Source organism: Aplidium turbinatum, chromosome 5 (genome assembly GCF_918807975.1).
Source record: "Aplidium turbinatum chromosome 5, kaAplTurb1.1, whole genome shotgun sequence".
Classification (NCBI taxonomy): Eukaryota; Metazoa; Chordata; class Ascidiacea; order Aplousobranchia; family Polyclinidae; genus Aplidium; species Aplidium turbinatum.
The window spans coordinates 34,541,308-34,563,906 of NC_137476.1; positions in this window are offsets into that span (position 1 = coordinate 34,541,308).

A 22,599-nucleotide genomic window follows, 5' to 3' on the forward strand; every position below is an offset into this window, starting at 1 on the left:
TTCTTCTTGACTTTCCTGGATGAGATCAGATTCCACGCAGAGACATCTAAAGATGCTTTATACCTTTACCTTCAAACCACACCACTTTATAACAACCTCCTTCTTCTTTCCAGCCATAGCCTACTCTAGCAGCGACGTTGCTGCTTGTTCACTTCTAGTTGAAGATAACCACCATCTTGTGATGAGATGAGTGCGCCTTGTCTTCTGGAGAAGTACTCGTAAACAAAGTGGTAGAGTACTACTATCTACAGTAGCTTCTGGTATGCATGATATCCTTTCATTTTCTTTTTTGGGTTTGTAGCCGTCTAAAAACATTTGTAAACGGACTTCGTTGACATAATTAATTTTCTTGTTTTTGTACATGTTACACACAAAGTTCTCTATTGCGATGATAATGTCTTCACTAATTTCTTTGTCTTGTCCGAGTTGGCTAAAAGCTGCCTGCGCTTCGTGGTTTCCTTGGAGTAATTTCAGCGGCCGCACTTTCCCTTTCCTGCTAAATGACGAGGTGTAATCAGAATCTGTAAAGGCATGATATGCAGGTAAACACTTGCAAATCGTCACTCCAAGTGCGGTAGGCCTATGCAGCTGGTTGATGTTGATGTACCGCTGCGTGTTATTGCTTTGCAAGCCAGCTTCTATCCATATCTTTAATGAAGGATCAAAAGTTCCATAGCAACCTAGGCCAAATACAAGACAGTCAGTGTCAGACGTGCGGATAACCACATTGCTTGGGGCTGGTACATCGCAGACAGCTTGCTTTATCTCTGTATATAACAGGAGAATTGTATGAATCTGAAGAATAAGATGAAGAAAGTGAAAGCGACAGCAGTGACAATGAAGAATAAAGAAACGACCGTTTACATTTACACGAACAATCTCTGTTTATGAATGAACAGTTACAATAACTGATTGGAGACATGAAGCAAATGGTATTAAACAAAAATTTACTACATTGGGTTTATTGGGTTATTTATTGTAGCAGCTGGAAAATGTTCATTACTGCCTAAATTAACGTTCCAAATGATTCATTTCGAAACGTTTTGATTTGGATAGTCAGTTGTTCGATTAAGTCCACATTTAGTGGTCGTATCAAGATCTTGGATCAATTTTCTGGCTACTGTAGCCTATATGCTTCTTATGTACTTTCTGTTTTTGGTGTTACAAAGCCATGTATTGTCATGTCCTGTTGCCTTTTTTCGATTGACTGAATATGATTTATACAAAAACTTTTTGTAAAGTAGGCTATAGTTCCATTTCATGCATCATGGGACAGCGTGTGAATGTATTTCATCAAAACCTATATAAAAATATTTTTAAATTTAATCCATTCGTACTGTCCTGGCATAGCACTTTCGTTACACCTAGGTTGGTTCAAGAAAGGGATGAAGTAAATTAAACTATAGGAGGAGATTCACTTTTGGGTAGGTCTTTTATCACCTTTCCAACTGAGAGTATTGTTAGATTTGATATTTTGTGGTGCCCTAGAAGACTTCGTTTTGACCACGTTTGGTCCATGTACTCTATGGTGAAATAAACCCTCTGGGGGTCACTTTGATGACATCTTACATCACCTTTCCACCCGAAAATATTGTTAGATTTGATATTTTTGTGATGTCCTGACATAAGACTTCGTTTTGACCAAGTTTGGTCCATGTACTTTACGGGGTGAAATTCACCTTCCGAGGGGGTCACATTAAGGAAAGTCACTTTGAAGTCATCTTACACCACCTTTCAACCCGAAAATATTGTTAGATTTGATATTTTTGTGATGTCCTGACATAAGACTTCATTTTGACCAAGTTTGGTCCATGTACCTTATGGGGTGGAATAAACCTTCCGAGGGGGTCACATTAAGGGAAGTCACTTTGAAGGCATCTTACATCACCTTTCCACTCGAAAATATTGTTAGATTTGATATTTTTGTGATGTCCTGACATAAGACTTCGTTTTGACCAACTTTGGTCCATGTACCTTATGGGGTGAAATTAACTCCCTGGGGGGTCACTTTGGGGGGAGTCTTACATCACCTTTCCACTCGAAAATGTTGTTAGATTTGATATTTTTGTGATGTCCTGACATAGAACTTCGTTTTCACCAAGTTTGGTCCATGTACCTTATGGGGTGAAATTAACCCCCTTTTTGGGCTTTTTAGGGGGCTCTAGGGTCCAGATCCACCCGGTGCGGTCAATCTTCCATACTTTTTGTGAGTGACATGGTTGACCCCAGTAACTTCAAGGGGTCAAACCTTTTGTACCTTATGGGGTGAAATCTTCTGTCGTAGGCTCCCAGACTATTAACTTTTCTGATCTGTTTCTTTCTCTTGTTTTCCATCTTTCTGTTCTGATTCCATAATCTATCAGTGATGTGAGAACCCAAATTGTTGCCACAATCAAAGTGATGTTGACAGTGACAGGAACAATCCATTGTGGATCTTTAGTTCTGTCATAAGCAATTGTCAAGTTTTCAGTTTGTGTATCGTAGTTTTGAGTTGTCATAATGCTGCTATTATCAGCATTTTAAACTAAGAGTTGTTTCACAGGTATATCTGTAACTTCAGACGCAGTCATTAACTAGTTACGACAAAAACTTGCTTCAGCTATTAGTCATGATACTTTAATATATACAATACAGTCCAAAAAAAATTGTTTGGTGCCAGAGATGTTTCAACGGTTTTAGTCTATTTTTTGTAAATCTTTTACTCAAGAAAGACTTAGTGACCTCATTGGAGATCTAAACTTGTTAAAACAAAAATGTGAACTGTAAGCATCAAAGGCTGAAAAAAAAGTCTTGATCAAGAGCCGAAGCTCCTATTGACCGAAAAGAAAGGAAGTTCCTTCCGTTTTCAGTAAAAACAAAAACGTCGTGTATAGCAATGACAATGACTTTCGATTAAAATGGAAGTATTAGATTGCAGACCGGAAGATGTCGACTTTTTATAGATAGCTCTACAAGAGGCCTGAAGTATGTGTCACTCCATACTGACAACCACTATGCGTCCCTTCCAATAGCTCACTCCACCAAGCTGAAAGAAGAATGAAACAATATGAAACTATTTTTGCAGATTAAGTGTGATGGGCACTACGAGCACTAGCTACAAATTTACGTTGATTTTAAGATGGTAAGCTTTTTTGTAACAGCAAGGCTGGTTCTTAAGATTTCAGTGCTTTATGTGATTGTAAGACAGAAAATCGAAGCAACAACATCAGACTAAAACGGATGGCCTGTCAGTGTGCTATAGTTAGTAATCGATCAGTTAGTACAGTAATCAATCAATCAGTACAATTCATGCTGAACAACTTTCAAAAACTGGGAGCAAATATGAACATAAAAGTCCATTTCCGTCGTAGCTACTTGAGTAGATTGTTTTAAAATCATCTGTTATTATGCTTTCCTGCTTATATCTAGCTTACATTACCGTTTGTCACTCTCAATTTATCTCAATTTTGGATTTTTTTCTCGATTTCTTTTGTTTAAGCACTGGAACACGTGACAGTATCTCATCATAAGTTTTATGGAAGTAACAATGCATGAATCAAACAAAATCTTATCAAATAGGTCTTTAATTTCTGTACATCATAAAGCCAATTCGAAAAAACAAGTTTATTTTTGCATTCGGCGCCCCAAATATACCCCAAAATCGATGAAACATCTCCTGCACCAAAAATTGTGTTGACCAGTAATCATAGACGTTTCTAAAACATAGAAAATCAATACAATCTGCTTCATAGTTGTGAGCTAATGAACATAGAGTTATGATTAGGATGAGCAAGTTCTCAAAGTTACTCTGGCATTGAAGAAAATATTAATGATGATGCAATAATTAAGTAATGGTGACTATAGCTCTATTAACATTTTTCGTGAAGGTGTTGTGAATAGGGCTAGTTCGGATATCAACAAATTCCAAAATCCGGATAACCAATACGTAAGATTATTGGGTAGTCAGACCCCTTGGGACAACTCAGCAAATTTGTCAACTCAGCAAGTACATTTCAGCTACTGCTCAAGTCACCAAATAAAATTTTCATCGAGCATTGGGCTTGCTTGGTCATCACTTGCTAAACTAAGTTTGCTGACTTGCTGAATGCCAAGTATCGGCCTGTTCAGTTTTTATTTGCTTAAATTCATCATTTACCAGCTTCAGCCAGTTGCTGAAATGTTGCTAGCTCAGTTATCACTTGCTAAACTGCAATGTGCTGAGTTCACAACTGCTGAGTTGTAGGAGACTCAGATTATATCTCAATAGGTTACCTATGACCATTTGTATCGTGACCTTTTGAGAGTTCAGTCACGTTCGTAAGAACGAAAGGGTGATGTCAACATTTCTTTGAAACCGGCAAGTGACAAAATGACCCAAAGAACATTAAGGAAAGAATTGATGTCATAAGCTACTAGTAAAAATCTTGTATGACTGTTTACAGTTATAACAAAAGTATGCAATATGAAAATAAATACATCCCAGATCAGTGAAATGATCACAAATACAAACGTTCGCTTCATAATATTTCTCACCATAGATTCAGTTTTTGATCGCAGTGTTTTTAAATAACTTCTTGAATTTGGTATGAACATATTCACATTTACATCACTTCTCCCAACGTTAACGGGACTTTGTGAGGAGTGTTGTAAAATGCTTCGACTTATGTTTTGCTCTGTTCTTGATCTTGAATCATTTTGAGTGTTTGGATGACCACTTGGCATTGTGCATTTGAAGAAACTGCAGCAGTGGTCACTCTGTTGCTCCAGTCTTGTAAACTTGGCTGACTTATTCTTTCACGCAATGGATAAATGAATAAGAACGACAAGGCTAAATGACATGAAAACGCAACAAAACTTTACAAACAATATTATCTGCTTTGTGGTTGCAAGCTTATGAATGTAGAATTATGACTAAAACATGCAAGCTCTCAAATTTAAATCGGTTTTGAGGAAAATGTTAATAGTAATTCAACGATTCACTGATTGTGATCATAACATTATTATTACTTCGGTTTATTAGACTTGGCCTAGCTGGGATATCAACAAATTTAAAAATCCTTATAACGGGTTCATCTGAATATCCATACTTTGAGCCAACCGGTTAACCGAATATTAGACGAGAATTATATTGGCAACCGATCTTTAAAAATTTATACAAATAGTCGGTTGTGAAATCATTTCACTGTCATACAGTTTGTTTTAAATGTCCACACATGCTAGATAAATGACTTCGTCACCATCATCATCGTCGGCCATGCCTGAAACAGGCGTTGGCTACCTTGATTTTCCATAAGGATCGATCGTCCATTGTTCTCAATTGTGTCGGTAACACCGAAAGGGAGATGTGAGCATTTCTTTAAACCGCTCAAAGGACATGATGGCCCAAAGAACATTAAGAAAACAGTTGATATCATAAGCTATCTGTACAAATCTTCGATGGTTATGTTCAGGTATGATGTAGGTTGCTAGTATTATAAGAAATATTTCATTGGTCAAGGAAATACTTGTGAATATGAGTGTTCGCTTCATAATGTCTTTCACAATGGATTCAGTTTTACGTCTTCGGGTTTTGATATTGATTTTCGTCGGTAAACCGTTCCGGCTGGAACTAACTTGATTGTTTTTGACTTTGATAGGAGTTTGGGTTGCGTGGTGTGGTGAAATATCGTTATTTTGATTTTCATTTTGTTCTGTTTCCACAGCTTGATCATTGCTAGTATTCGGACTGGCTGTTGAGGTTGTATCACTTGCATGAGCCTTCGTAGTCAATTTCTTGATGGTATTTCTTAGACTTTGTCGAGTTATTCCCTTTCGTAGTGGGTAACAAAACAACCACAGTAAAATAAGTTGCGGAAACATCACGGCAAAACTCATTAGAACTAAAATAATTGTATGTTTCTCCTGGACTTTGGTATATGAACACCCATTTATGATTGATGGATGGTTATATGGAATATTAATAGTACATATACTTGCAATTCCAACTACGACAATCATAATAATGCTGAGAGTGCTACACACTTTTATTGTTTTGTTCAAGTTTGCACTGAGGAATTTATTGACGTAAAAGACTCTTTGTCGAACCCATAGAAAAAGAAAAACAAACAAAAGGACAGAACAATACATGGTATTGCTTGCATCAGCTGCCATGTCACATTCTTCATCTTTGTCTTTGCCAAATCCAACATTCATCGCCACCTGGCTTGATATCAATCTTCCAAGACACATTGCGCAGGAAATCACAACAAAAGTATAAATATTTCCATCATTAAGTTTTTCTGTTCGGTTTCTATGGTTTGTTTTCCATCTTCTTGTTCTGATTCCATAATCTATTAGTGATATGAGAACCCAAATTGTTGCCACAATCAAAGTGAAGTTGACAGTGACAGGAACAATCCATTGTGGATCTTTAGTTCTGTCATAAGCAATTGTTACGTTTTCATTGTTTTGACTATAGTCGTAAGTTGTCGTCATAATGCAATTGTCAATATGTTTGCACTTTTAACACTTGAAAATTCAACTGATACAAACCGTACAAATTTACCTAAAAAACAAGGTTAAAGTATAGACATGTTAACGTCCAGTATTGACTGTAACGTAGACTATCATCTCTGCACAGTATTATCTCTCTTACACAACACAATGAGCACAACACAATGAGTACAACACTATGTGTATGTACAGCATATCGGAAAACACAACCTCTAAATCACCAAACCAAAGTTTCACCTCTAGCCAGGGCCGTTATCATTTGGGCCCCAACATCAATGAGATTTTTAGGCCCAAATTAAGACATTTTTAAGAAAAACGCACTAGGCTATATACCAGGGGTGGCCAACCAGTCAGAGACTAGGAGCCTCATTTCTTACTGTGTTAACCGCAAAGAGCCACATCATACACAATGGCAGTAGCGTAGCCAGGAATTTAGAAAGGGGGGGGGTTGACGGCCGGCGGTCGAAGCCCGACGGCGTTTTTGCCAAAGGCGCAACCCAGCGGCGGGGGTCTGGGGGGCCTCCCCCAGAAAGTTTTGAAAAATTACTTTGAATTTGGTGCATTATGAGAGCATTTTCAACAAAAATGTGGGTATAAATATTCCTGTAAAATGGTGCTGTCTGGTCGCATAGCAAAAGGATAAGATCATGTTTTCTTGGGCATTTTTCGGTAATAAAGCTAAGTCTCTATGTTTTCTTGTTGCTAATTCCTAAAAAACACAAATACAATATGAACAAAAGAGTCGCATAATACCGGGAAAAGAGCCGCATGCGGCTCGCGAGCCGCGGGTTGCCCAGGCCTGCATACGAAGAATACTCGGTGGTTTCTTTCAGTTCCCAGGCCATTTGCAAAGACTAAAAGACCCAAAACATCTCGGGACCAGATCAAAAATATCCCTAAACCACCTGTCAACGTTACTTTCTCCAACACAAACCTAAGTATCACTGTACTGATGCACAGTGTTTGAGAAAATTAGGTCAACATTTGTGACACATTCCCCTTCACTTTTACAGGATTGAGGGCTGATGTTATTGATAATTAGAAAACCAAACTACCTGCTTAAACAACATTCAGTTTAGTTCAGTTGTTTTTATTTCTGACCATCACAGCAAAAACAATACACATCAAGATAGCAAAGGTCGAGAAAAAGGTAGAAGCGACAAAACGCGAACGTTAAAACGTGCTTGTGACCGAAATAAGTCATTAGGTTGAAAGAAATTTGGCATTATTTCAAATCTCAGTATCCTGAAATTATTCGTCTTCAAAATTAATAGTCTTGAAAATTCCTATTTCTTTCATTTTCAATGCTTGACCAAGACTGCTGGAACCTACGAAGCTGGCACCTCAAGTTTCACACACAACTTTTTGTGTCAGCTTGCAATTGAGTGGAAGCTTTTCAGACGCCCACACATGTGTGTGGAAGTTGCTGAAGAAGGGTTGTTTCAGTGTTTAAAACAGTTGAAAATGTATACTAAACTTTTTCAAAATTATGACTGGTTTCTCAGAAAGTGTAGCCCAATGTATTTTTGTAAAGAGATTTTGGAAAGGTTATAAAAGTTGGAAAGGCTATGTTATGTCGTATCCAGGGTTACACCCGGTGATTGAAGATTTGGATGAAGTGGACGAGAAGGAAAGGAAGCCAATCTTCGTGTCTACCTTCAGGCATGCCTTAAGTGTCTTGCCAGAGACCCAGCAACATATTTGTGAGCGGTGTCGAACCAGCGCCCTTCCGAGTACCGTACCAGGGCTCTCATCACTCGGCTATGCAGCCGACAGGGAAAGGTTAATTCATTCATAGCTTGTTACGTCAGTGTCGAAACCAGATAAGAACATTTTCTGTAATGTTTTTTTTTAGATCATCGTCGTCACAGGAAGGGAAGTTGGTGAGAATGTGCTTCATCATCTGATTGTCTAAGCCACAATCACACATTGGGTCGGGAGTCATATTCCATCGAAAAAGATTGGTTTTATTTTTCCGATTTTGTAGGGGGTCAATTCAAGCAACACCACTCTCTTCTCTCAAGAAATGGAGCTTGTTGGAGGCTTTCGGAAGGACTTGGAATAGCAGGATGTTGTGTGTCATCAAACTCGGATGACCGTTGTTCTAATCGTGTAGTTGCCGCGCTTGTGTTCCAATGGGCTAATTTTGACGAAGCGTGACTTGAGCCTAGTTTTAGTAAGTCTGTGTTCATAGAGAGGGCGGCGTTGGTTGGATTTCTCGATTTCTACGTTGATGACGTAGTTCAATGAAAGATCTAACGCCAAGCAGTGAATTCTACTTTCGAGAATGTTGAGCGAAATCGTTGTAGGACTAATGAATGGTTTAGCATTTTCAATGGATAAATAATTAGAGTTGAGCGTAATCTTGATCTTCAGTCTTGAAGATCACTTTTATTTTGGTGATCTTGATCTAAGATAACTTTTTTATGTGTGATCTTGATCTGGATAATCAATGAGATTAAGATCACTTTAAAATTTAAGTTGACTTACTACAAAGAGGTGTTTTTAAAACTCGAAGGCCTACTGTACAAAGTAATTGGTGGAAACTACTATCATTAAGCCACTGTTGATCGAAGCTAAACTTATCACGAGACATAAAACTTAGGGATTTTAGACCATGGAAATGCGAAGCTACATCTGCTTTTGGCTCATGGTGCAACAAGAGGACCAACTGCTAGAAATTGCAAATGATAGGAACCTTACATAAGCATTTGAGATAAAACTTTTTTCATTAAACTGTTGTTTCAACGTGGCATTTAATCTAAAAGCAAACTTGCCTACCTTTTCCTCTCTGCATCAGACCTGAAAGTCAAGCAAAGAGACTATGAACGCTATTTTAGTAGCCTACCGTATTTTTTAAAGTTTTTGAAATGAAGTGGATGAGGTTTGTTTCAACAAACTGCTGCATTTACGGTGAAGAATTATTGGTCTGCCTTGGGGTGCCATAAAATATTCTTCTTTTATGAAGGTTGCCACAAGCCCAAAAACGTTGAGAACCACTAGTTAGGCTACATGCTTGTAAGCTTCCTTCAACTTCTTTAGGCTCAAACTATTTGCTTAGTGTCGACAAAATTCACTTTTATGCTGAATTCGTGCATGTAGAAACACATTAGTTACTTCGCCGTGAGTTGGCAGTGATAATGGCAACGCTTCGGTTCCTGACAAGTTCCATAATCATGTAGGCGTATGGGCCATAGGTCGGCCTGGAAGCAGCTTGCAAGTAAGGCCTCGGTGTCATACGGACAAGTTTTAGTCTCGATGATAAGAAATAAAAAAAACTGCCACTTAGTGCTCAAAGAAAGATCTACTTTTAAACGAATTTGTTGCCGAAGAGTATAAGCCAATAGGCCAGACAACAAATCTGTGGGCTTCCTTCAACTTATTTAGGCTCAAACTATTTGCTCAGCATCAAAAAAAGTCACCATTTCGCTGAATTCGTGCACATATTAACACTTTGTTTGCTGTAGCACAAGATTAACTCAAAACATGGAAATAAGGGCGCGTACCTTGCCTGATGAAACAATAGCTTACTGACGTTACTTCAAGTAGCGGCTGGCAAATATGACTTAACTTCCGATGTGAAAAATGTTCAAAAATAGATCATATCCTGAAAAAGCGGGAATAATTTCGCACTTTTCGAAAACAATAGCTGCTTTTTGCTTTTTCAGAACATTTTATGTAAAGAATAGGCTAAAATTTATTTCAAAACTACTCACGTTAGATGACTATTTTCAAATAAGAACGATAGATGACAAGAAAAAGGGTGAGCTATGAAAAAGTATTTGCAAAATCTCTATCCTCGAACTGGAAAAGTTTCTTGCAAGCATAATCTTAACACTTTCTCATGCTTGTAGAGCCTTTGAACGACTGAGGCAGGTCTGGTCACCGGGATTGAAAGAATGAAGTATCCGGTTGTTGTTGAAATGTTGTCTGAAAATTATTCCATTCACTAAATGGAGAGCAGTCCTTGAAATGCGGTGCCGAAGCGCATACACCAAGAGTCGAACCAGCGCTGCTTGGTATTGCCGTTTCTTGTGTTCTCAATTAAAAAGCTTAACCAACTAAGCTAAGGAGGCTACGCGTTTCATATTTTAATAGAAGTGCTAATTACTATTATATTTTTCGTTGATACAGAATATTTTCAGTGATAGTGATAGTGATAGTGATTTCAGTGATACAGAAGTCAGTAAGCTTAATCAGATCTTATGTCTTGAAGCAGTTTAACATAACCTACCTTAATTAATACGAGAATGATTTGTTCTTGATTTGAAGTAGCACCTACATGGGCTACATTAATCGAAAAATACTAGGAACTACGAATTTCATTCAAAAATTTGTTTATTTTTAAGTTGGTACATTTTATTGTAGGCCTAGTGGTAAAAATGGGCCCCACTCAAAAATGACAAAACGAAAAACTACTCGTTTGCCTTTACAGTGTTATGCTAGGGGGGGTGGGGGAGTTTCCCGGCTTCTTCCCCCCTCTCGAAGCCTCTGGCCCAAGCGCATACCCCGAGAGTTTGGTGTTGCCGTTTCTTTGCTCTCAATTTAAGAGTTTAACCAACTAAGCTTAGGAGGCTACGCGTTTCATATTTTAATAGAAATGCTAATTACTATTGTATTTGGTAAGAAAAGTTTAATTTGGATATGTTAAAAATGTTCCAAACGAAACAAAATCATAATGCAGAAAAATGTCAATGTATATCAAGTTGTGATTGTTTAAACTGACTAGGAGGCTTCTTTCAAGAGAGGGGTCTCCCCCAATGCGTCATTCACCTTTATTTAAATCTACCACTGGGTGAAACAAACAATGCAATCTCGCAAGTTCGGCCTCTTTTGCACGTGGCGTGCCTGAGTGACGTAACTGAGCGATGTCTCGCCGATGCAAGAAGTGGTTTCGATTTTCGTAATCTTTGTCTGAACAGATTCGCTATGAAGGCAAGCACAGATTGATGTAAAACAATTTGTTTCAGTTCAACCATTGATGCAGTGCATTGCAATGCAATAAAGCCTAAAAACAGGTCCCATTAACTTAATTATTGAGCTTGCTCGCAAATTGTCGTTCTCATCACAATTGTCACTGCTGAATTATCGTATTATTTCTACTTTTTTTCCCTAAGCAATGACAATTTGTAAGCTTTATAAATATACATTTTTGCATATTTACGTAATGGTAGCTTATGTAATATACAGCACAGAGCAGTCCATAGGTCGACAGTTACTTTTCGTTTTAGACATCCAGATGAAACAGTGTAATGCTGCGAAAACGCTCGATATGTAGGTTTTTAAAACTAAAACGTATGATAGAAAATTATGACGCAAAGTACAATACGACTAAGCGGGAATAATGTTAACCCTAAACCCAATTAGTATTTATGCAGTGACTTTACAGTTAGATGTTGGCAACCCTACAATGATGTAACTTTTTGTATCGGTAAGTTAGTGCTAGAAACCAATTGCGAAATTGTGACAAAATGGAGTGATAAACTTCATGTAATGCTGTTCCAGAAAATAAAATTCTACAAGTCAATTTCAACTGCGGCTGTGTAGCTGTTTTTCTTTTATTTCAGGCCGATTACTTTTTCACTGGTTTTATAGAAATGTTTGGACTAGAGTGTGAGTGTTTGGACTAGAGTGTTTGGACATGGTGATTTTACCACCGAAGTATACAGTAATGATTCGTAAAAAAGGTCAAAAAGTTTCAACTAGCATTTTCAATTTACTTTCATGAAAGCTTTGTTAGCATCTTGTCCTTATAAACGTACCAGCACACACACAAACTCAGGGTGCTGTAAAAAGAAATCCCAATTTTAAATTGCAATATTTTTCCAACCATGAACCGCAAAACATGTAACAAGTGGAAGAAAAAATGCTAATTTGAATAATTTATTTTATTGTTCTGTCATATTCCCGTGATATCACAATAAAAAGTTCTTCATTAACAACCAAATGTTTTTAAAGACATATACCCAGGCAGGTCAATTTAATCAAAAACTAAAGAGCCCAAAAGGGAGGTACTCAACTCATGCTCAGAAAACGATTTGAAAACTAACTGTTTTCATCTTCAGGAAATAGCACTGAAGATGAAATTGTCAAAATCTTGATTAATTTCAGAAAAAAACATTACTGTAGCATTTCAAGACTAATTTGTTCTAAAATTGTATCAAAAACTTTTTTATAGAAAACCACACATAACACATTGAACCCTTTAGTTAGGGTAATCATGGGAACGTTTTAATCCCATGTGGATGTTCGTCTCCTCATGCTTGGTCAATGTGAAGATTAACCACTAACGTAAAATGGATAACAATTGTCATCAAAAATTATTTTTGTGTTAATAAGGAAATTGGTAACTATGGCATCATAGATATATGAACGCTTTTTTGGGAAACTGATACCTTTATATAATGGTGATCTCTTGAATTCAATGGCGTTCGTAAGATCGAAAGGGTGAAGTCAACATTTCTTTGAAACGGGCAAAGGACAAAATGACCCAAAGCACATTAAGCAAAGAGTTGATGTCGTGAGACACAATTAAAAATCTTGCATGATTGTTCAAAGTTATAACGAACCTTTGTATAAAGTACAGCAATATATCCGATGTCGGAGAAATGACCGCAAATATGAACGTTCGCTTCATGATATTTCTCACAATCGATTCAGTTTTTAACCATGGTGTTTTCAAATCGCTTTTTGAATTTGGTGCACATGGATTCACATTTACATCACTTCTCCCAACGCTAACGGGACTTTGTGATGAGTGTTACCGAGGTTGACAGAGTGAAATTTCCGATTGTTGAAGTATAGTTGTCTGGGAATTGTTCCATTCACTAGGTGCCGCTGAATGGAGAGCAGTCCTGAAATGCATTGCTCAAGCGCAGACCGCGAGAGCCGAACCAGCGCCGCGTGATCATGAGCCGGGCGCGTAACCAATGAGCTAACGGAGCGGACGAGAATTTAACAAGTGTTACTGATTGAAACAGCAGCAAAAAAGACACACTGAAAGGATGTGATGTGTAAGCTAAGCTTCCTTTGTAGTAAGCAAGTTTGGCGAACCGTATTCAAAGTTGCGAGACTGCTGCTCAAATTTTCTTTTGAAATAGACCACAATTCCAAGTTTTAGTGATGCTAAGTTTATGCCTGCTGATGTCACTAATCTTTTTGCTGTCACAATTCGGCAATAAGGGCGTTTACCTTGCCTAATAAGCCACTTGCTCACTGACGTATCGTGAGCAAGTGTGACAAAACTTCCGATGGTCAAAAACGTTTAAATTAGCGATATACTGTATAGCCTACCTGTGGTCTTGTGACATACTAACAGTGGATTTGTTGAGACTCATATATTATCAAGTGTTACTTATTGAAACAACAGTAAACAACACAATGAAAATGTGATGTATAAGCTAAGTTTCCTTTGCTGCAGTAATGATTACCAAATGGTGTTGAAAGTTGTGAGACTGCTATTCAATTTCCTTTTGAGGTACAATGTCAATTATAATAATTATGGAAATTTCCGATAGTCGACATTGTACTGTCTGAATTATTTCATCCACTAGTTACCGTTGAATGGAGAGCAGTCCTTTAAACGCGTTGTTCACGCACACTCCGAAAGCCGAACCACAGCTGCACAGCCGCTTTATCTGGCAATCTCTTTGTGCACAAAATATAGCGCTTGTACCAACTGAGCTGTCGGGGCGATAAGTTGCTTTGGAATATCGTCTGGTAGGTTATTGAGAATTCAGTTGAAGAATTAACTGTCAAAACCTTTTCTAAGTTGTACATGGGAAATGTTGTGATCACTATAGCCGTGACGAGAGCAACAAGATTTTATCTACAACAAAATATATACACAATGGCCAAAGTTTGAATCAACAAGAACCCTCAAATTATACCGATAAACCCTGATCTCAGGTTAACACTTTAATCCGATGCAATAGCGCAATGCTACTAAGTCTTTCTCACAAGGATTATTCCTGGAGGCAATGATATTTATGAGAAAGCGTTTCATAACCATTCCAGAGTGAGTGAATGATTCAAGGCAAAATGTTAACCACAAAATACAACTTACGGTTACACGTCCGCAATTGAAGCCCGACACAAGAAAAGTGATTAAAAATTGGGACACATAAACAAAGTTCACACGTACGCAAAAAGAAAAAAAGGTTTACAGTGATAGCAGTGTTTCACCCCAAAAGAAAAAGAAGAATTGTCCGTTACATTAACTGCATTATATAAATGCAACATTAACTAAAATACATCTTTGTAAAATTCGCCGTTACAATCGTCACCGCAGTGAATAATAATAATAAGGCTTGTTTTTATATAGCGCTGTATCCATCGCGGAATGCGTTGCTCCTCAGCTCTTTACAAAGCAGACAATGTGTATGAATCTTGTTACATTGAAGCTTTCAGGGTAATCGTCCAGAAAGAACAAGGAAGAAACAGGTGAAGGATATAGCAGACAAGCTCAGACTAACGAGGAAGGTGCAGTGGACAGATTGAAATAAAGAACAAAGATAAATACATTTATTTCATTTTTGTACCAGTCTTTACATCATTGCCACACCTTCAAAGATCAGACCGTGAAGAACCACATGAGATAGAACGTAATGAAGCCAGCAGTAGTGGTTGCAACGATTATGGAAGTTCATCAACTTGTAAATCTTTTACTCAAGAAAACTTAGTGACCTCATTGGAGATCTAAACTTGTCAAAACAAAAATGTGAACTGTTAGCATGAAAGGCTGAAAAAAATTGTCTTGATCAAGAAGCTGAAGCTCCAATTGACCGAAAGGAAAGGAAGTTCTATGCGTCCCTTCCAACAGCTCACTCCACCAAGCTGAAAAACGAATAAAACAATATGAAACTAGTTTTGCAGAAGATTAAGTGCGATGGGCACTATGAGCACCAGCTATAAATTTACGTTGGTTTTAAGATAGTGAGCTTCTTTGTTCAAACAGCAAGGCGGGCTCTCAAGATTTCCGTTCTTTATGTGTTTGTAAGACAGCAAATCGAAGCAACAACATCGGACTAAAAGGGATGGCCTGTCAGTGTGCTAGTTAGTAATCGATCAGTTAGTACAATCAGTTAGTACAATCATCAATCAATTAATACAATGCATGCTGAACAACTTCCAAAAACTGGGAGCAAATATGAACATAAAAGTCCATTTCCTTCGTAGCTACTTGAATAGATTTCTTTAAAACCATCTGAAGTGATTTATTTGAAGAGCAGGGTAAGAGGTTCACCAGGATATTGTTCGTTCGTTCGTATCTTTATCCTGCATTGCGAGAAAGCGGACTTGAGCGCTATGCATAGGTGTACGCTTTCCGACGTACACCTGACCCAAGCTGCAGCCGACGGCAATGTCTGTTTCCGGTTGTCTACTCTACTTATGACTTAAATTTGGTACTACTACCCATTACTCGAAATCGTTCACTGGGTAGAGGCAATTATCGTTAAGTTTCTTGCCCAGAGAAACAACAGCAAGTGCGAGTGGCTGGAGTCGAACATGCAGGCTCTCGACTGCGAGCCCAACGCCCTAACCACTCGGCCACTGCTGCCGACTATCAAGATCACGAAGAATAATAGGACCATGATTAGGTTCGTTTGCCCAGATTTTGCTACGTTCTTTGGCAGTTTTCCAGACGTTCGTTGGAAGTTTGGCAGACCCACACATAATCACAATGCCAGGAAACTGCTGGAGACTTCAACGTGGTTGTCCTAATGTCTGTTACAATAGAAAGTTGCTTTGCGCTTTACTTTTCGTTTTACTGACGTGTATAATGCTTCTTTATAGCAGGTGTGGGCAAACTTTTTGTTACTATAGGCCACCTCGAATTACGAATAAGCTCTTGTTAGCCACAGGAAATGTGTTTCACGGGCCGAATGTGGCCCAAGGACCATACTTCTGCTTCGCTTGTTCTGTAAAAGAATTGTTGTGCTTTCTTGCTTATATCTATAGGCTACTACCGCTTGTCACTCTATCTCAATTATGGATTTTTTCCTCAATTTCTGTTGTTTATGCACTGGAACACGTGACAGTATCTCAGCATAAGTTTTATGCTTTGGAAGCAATACTGCATGAATCAAACAAAATCGTATCAACTATGTCTTTAATTTCTGCACATCGTAGAGCCAATTCGAAAAAACAAGTTTATTTTTGGATTCGGCGCCCCAAGTATACCCCAAAATCGATGAAACATCTCCAGCACCAAAAATTGTGTTGACCAGTAATCATAGACGTTTCTAAAACATAGAAAATCAATATAATCTGCTTCATAGTTGTGAGCTAATGAACATAGAGTTATGACTAGAATGTGCAAGTTCTCAAAGATACTCTGGCATTGAAGATATTATTAATGATGTCACCAAAAAAAATTTTCATCGAGGATTGGGCTTGCTTGGTCATTACTTGCTAAACTGAATTTGCTGACTTGTTGCATGCCAAGTATCGGCCTGGTCAGTTTTTATTTACTTACGTTCATCATTTACCAGCTTCAGCCACTTGCTGAAATGTTGCTAGCTCAGTTGTCACTTGCTCAACTGCAATGTGCTGAGTTCACAACTGCTATAAGTTGTAGGAGACTCAGATTATATCTTAATAGGCTACCTATGACCATTTGAGTTCAATGACGTTCGTAAGATCGAAAGGGCGAAGTCAACATTTCTTTGAAATGGGCAAATAACAAAATGACCCAAAGAACATTAAGCCAAGAATTGATATCATAAGCCATTAGTAAAAATCTTGTATGACTGTTCACAGTTATAACAAAAGTATGCAATATGAAAATAAATATATCCAAGGCTAATGAAAAGATCGCGAATATAAACGTTCGCTTCATAATATTTCTCACCATGAATGCATTTTTTAACCGTAGTGTTTTTATACTGTATAACTCCTGGAATTTGGTGCGCATAGATTCACATTTACATCACTTCTCCCAACGCTAATGGGACTTTGTGAGGAGTGTTGTGAAATGTTTCGACTTATGTTTTGCTCTGTGTTCGGTCGTGAATCACTTTGAGTGTTTGGATGTCCACTTGGCATTGTGTCATTTGAAGAAACTGGAGCAGTGGCCACTCTGTTGCTCCAGTCTTGTAAACTTGGTTGACTTAATCTTTCACGCAATGGGTAAATGAATAAGAACAACAAGGCTAAATGACATGAAAACGAAGTAAAACTTATCAAAACCAACTTAGTTATCGCATTATCCTGTACGGTCACATATCTACATCCATACATAGTCGATGGGTGGTTGTTAGGGATGGTAACGAAGTATAACGAAGCGATACCAACTGGGACAATAGGTATGATCAGGGGTGTGCAACCTTTATTACAGGAGGGCCCAGGGCCGGATTTAGCTGATGGGGGGCCCGGGGCAATCTTAGATCGGGGGGCCCCTGCAAAAAAATTTCGCGCCGTAAGCCATCTCTGCGTCCAGGCGCGGATCTAACAGGGGCCTCTTCCAGAAAATTTTGAAAAATTACTTTGAATTTGGTGCATTCTGAGAGCATTTTCCACAAAAATATGGGTATAAATATTCCTGTAAAATGGTGCTGTCCTGTGGCATAGCAAAAGGATAAGATCATGTTTTCTTCGGCATTTTTTCGGTAATAAAGCTAAGTCTCTATGTTTTCTTGTTGCTAATTCCTGGCTGAGATGTTTGAATGTTTGGTATTGGCAAAACTCGCTCTTTTAATGCAGTTTTGCTTAAAATTAGGCAAACTTTGTTTTAGAGACATAGAGACTGAAAGCATCATTCTCAATATCGTGACGCCACATGCGTGCCAAAGGGGGGTTGTAACCCCCAACCCCCCTGGCTACGCCACTGTGAACAATGATACTACGATATATACGATATGCTATAAAATAGACATTAAAACAGCCATGTTCATCAATTAATTTTCCTGGAATAAAAACTGCTAAGCATGCAAAGTAAACTTGAAATCTGGTTTAAAACCCTGTATGCAGTGTCCATGACCAATTGGATATTTGTATGTATGCAGACATATAGCCTACGGTAATTGATTGAAATTATGATGAAGACTAAAAACTATAAAACAATTCAGGTTTCAGATTGTTTCAACTGACGTCATTTGGCTCAGCGTTGGTTTCAGCTGAGCCAGCTCCAACAAATGTTGCTAATGTATAATCGATGAATAATTTCAACCTTAATAATAATAAAAAATAATCTCCCCCCCCCCCCCCCCCCCCCCGGGATAAGTTAAGTCCGCTGTGGGACTAATATCAGCTGTTTAGAAGCATATCAAACCATTCAACAATTTCTCACAAAATTTCGGGGGGGGGGCCCCTGGGCCCCCCCATAGATCCGCGCCTGTCTGCGTCTACAGTAGCATCAATCCAGCACTGCACAGCATTTTGCAGAAACTTCAAAGGCTGAAAGGAAGAAAAAATAACACAAAATCACATTTTTTCCACGTAGGGGGGCCCTTCAAAAGTCGGGGGGCCCGGGGCACCTGCCCCCTCTGCCCCCTCTAAATCCGGGCCTGGGAGGGCCATATATAAATATCTGGGTGAAACGGCGGGCCACACGTTTATTTAACATATGTTTTCTAGTAGTTTGCAGGCACAAAAAAGTAGTTTTTTTGTTATTCATGTTAATCTTATGGCATTATTAGAGGTTATCTCCTTGCAGAAATAATAAGTTAAGACACATAAATTTCTGAAGAAAACTGCTATTCAAATTTATTGTCACACCGACTACGAGTTCAGTGAGAAATTTGCAGCTGGTTTCTTTTCCGGACGACTTTTTCCAAATTTACTTTAATGGAAGTGCTCGCAATTCGAAGTCCATTTTCCTATTTTATGACGCCCATTTTAGAAAAAATCTGTTCGCACAAATACGTTGAACCAAAAAGAGCCATTTTTGAAGTCATGTTTCTTTCAAATGTGGAAAGTCATCTTGGTAGAGATGTTTTCGGTAAAATCAAAAAATTTACGACTTCTTTCCGCAGTTTGTAAAATCGTTGCAACATGCAGCCCTTGCTTAACCAACGCACCTCGGAAAAGTAAAGTAGATCTTTATGTGTCGTGTTGAGATTATCCAGAAACTTTTGGAACTGACGATGGTTGAGCCCTCGTGCTCGAATGAAATTACTGCCTTAACAACCGGACTTAAGATGTGTTTGAACTTCAAGGATTTTGCGCACAGGTTTTGCTGGTGAATGATACAATGAAAAATTGCTATGTCATCATCGATTTTTCTCTTCCTCACGGTAGACTTCAAGAGACCTATGAATCCAATGCCAGTTCCGGACATGGATCGAGCACCATCAGTTGCGATTCCGCTTAAGCTGGACAAGTCCAGTTCGAAGTTGTCAAAAGTATCAATTCAGTAAAAATGTCAGCACCAGTAAGTTGTCGTACCCTTCATTGACTGTAATGACAGAAGCTCTTCCGTTTCGTTCAAGTCTTTGTCCACTCCTTTTCAAGTATGGCCAACTGTGCTGTGTCCTTCTGGTCCGTAGCCTACTTTCATCGATCGCAAAGCTCCATGAAACAAAGTTCTTCACCTTATCCTTATTGAGAGTGAGAGTGTCACTAATATCACAAGCAAGATCATCGATAGCCTACGCCTCGCTATCGTCCACCATTTTCTCGAACGCACTCTTCATTTTAGAGCACATTTCTTCTGCGACATCGATAAGACACTGCTTCACAAAATTACTGTCAGAGTACGGTTTCATAATTTGAGCTATTCTCTGTGCAATTCTGTGCCTCTGATCTACTGACGTTCCAAATAATTACATACAATCGGATGAGCGGTGGCCAGTGGGAGATTTCTAAAATAGTTAACAGAAGGTGCGAAATGTACAATAATCCATTCTATAATGAATTGTTCGCACGTACCAGACTAAACTAAATTATAAACACGTTTCGCGGGCCGCACACAATTCAAAATTGCTACATCTTTGCGGGCCACACAATTTTTCTTCGCGGGCCACATTTGGTCCGCGGGCCGTACGTTGCACACCCCTGGGTATGATGCTTAAAGTGCTGCACACTTTTATTGTGTCATTTATATTTTCATTAAAGAATTTACTGATATAAAAGGTTCTTTGTCGAAACCACAAAAACAGAAAAGTAGATAGAAGCACAAAGCTGTACATCGTATTGGCTGCATCAGCTGCCATGTCACATTCTTCATTTTTGTCTTTGCCAAATCCAACATTCATTGCAAACTGGCTTGATATTAATTTTCCAAGACACACAACGCAGGAAATCACAACAGAAGTATAATTTTTTCCACCGTTAAGTTCTTCTGTTCGGTTTCTTTCTCTTCTTTTCCATCTTCTTGTTCTGATTCCATAATCTATTAGTGATATGAGAACCCAAATTGTTGCCAAAACCAAAGTGATGTTGACAGTGACAGGAACAATCCATTCTGGATCTTTAGTTCTGTCATAAGCAATTGTTACGTTTTCACTTTGTACATCGTAGTTTTGAGTTGTCATAACTCTGTTATTAACTGAATTTTAAACTTAGAATTACTTGATATTTCTGTAATATTGTCAATATGTTAATACATATAAGCGTTTACAAACAATATAATCTGATTTGTGGTTGCAAGCTTATGAATATAGAGTTATGACTGGAATGCGCAAGTTCTCACAGTTGCATCGGTTTTGAGAAAAATGTTAATAATAATTCGACAATTCACTGATTGCGATCATAACTTTATTGTTGCTCTATTATTAACGGATATATCAGAATATCTACATTTTGAACTAACCGGTTAACAGAATATTAGACGAGGATTATATTGGCAACCGATCTTCAAAAATTTATACAAATTGTCGGTTGTGAAATAATTTCACTGTCATACAGTTTTTTTTTAATGTCCACACATGCTAGATAGCCGACTTCGTCATCATCGGCCATGCCAGGCGTCGGCTACCTTGATTTTCCATAAGGATCGACCGTCCATTGTTCAAGGGTTAAACTTAATTGTGGCGGTAACACCGAAAGGGAGATGTGAGCATTTCTTTAAACCGCTCAAAGGACATGATGGCCCAAAGAACATTAAGAAAACAGTTGATATCATAAGCTATCTGTACAAATCTTCGATGGTTATGTTCAGGTATGATGTAGGTTGCTAGTATTATAAGAAATATGTCATTGGTCAAGGAAATACTTGTGAATATGAGTGTTCGCTTCATAATGTCTTTCACAATGGATTCAGTTTTACGTCTTCGGGTTTTGATATTGATTTTTGTCGGTAAACCGTTCCGGTTGGAACTAACTTGATTGTTTTTGACTCTGATAGGAGTTTGGGTTGCGTGGTGTGGTGAAATATCGTTATTTTGATTTGAAGTTTGTTCCGTTTCCACTGCTTGATCATAGCTAGTAGTCGGACTGGCTGTTGAGGTTGTATCACTTGCATGAGCCTTCGTAGTCAATTTCTTGATGGTATTTCTTAGACTTTGTCGACCTAAATCCTTTCGTAGCGGGTAACAAAACAACCACAGTAAAATAAGTTGTGGAAACACCACAGCAAAACTCATTAGAACTAAAACAATTGTAGGATTTTCCTGGACTTTGGTATATGAACACCCATTTATGATTGATGGATGGTTATTTGGAATATCAATAGTACATATACTTGCAATTCCAACTACGACAATCATAATAATACTGAGAGTGCTACACACTTTTATTGTTTTGTTCAAATTTGCACTGAGGAATTTATTAACGTAGAAAACTCTTTGTCGAACCCATAGAAAAAGAAATATAAACAAAAGGACCAAGCTGTACATGGTACTGCTTGCATCAGCTGCCATGTCACATTCTTCATCTTTGTCTTTGCCAAATCCCACATTCATTGCCACCTGGCTTGATATCAATCTTCCAAGACACATAGCACAGGAAATCACAACAAAAGTATAAATTTTTCCACCATTCAGAGTTTCTGATTTGCTTCTTTTCTTTGTTGTCTGTTTTCTTGTTCTGATTCCATGATCGACCAGTGATATGAAAACCCAAATTGTTGCCACAATCAAAGTGATGTTGACAGTGACAGGAACAATCCATTGTGGATCTTTAGTTCTGTCATAAGCAGTTGTTACGTTTTCATTGTTTTGACTATAGTCGTAAGTTGTCGTCATAATG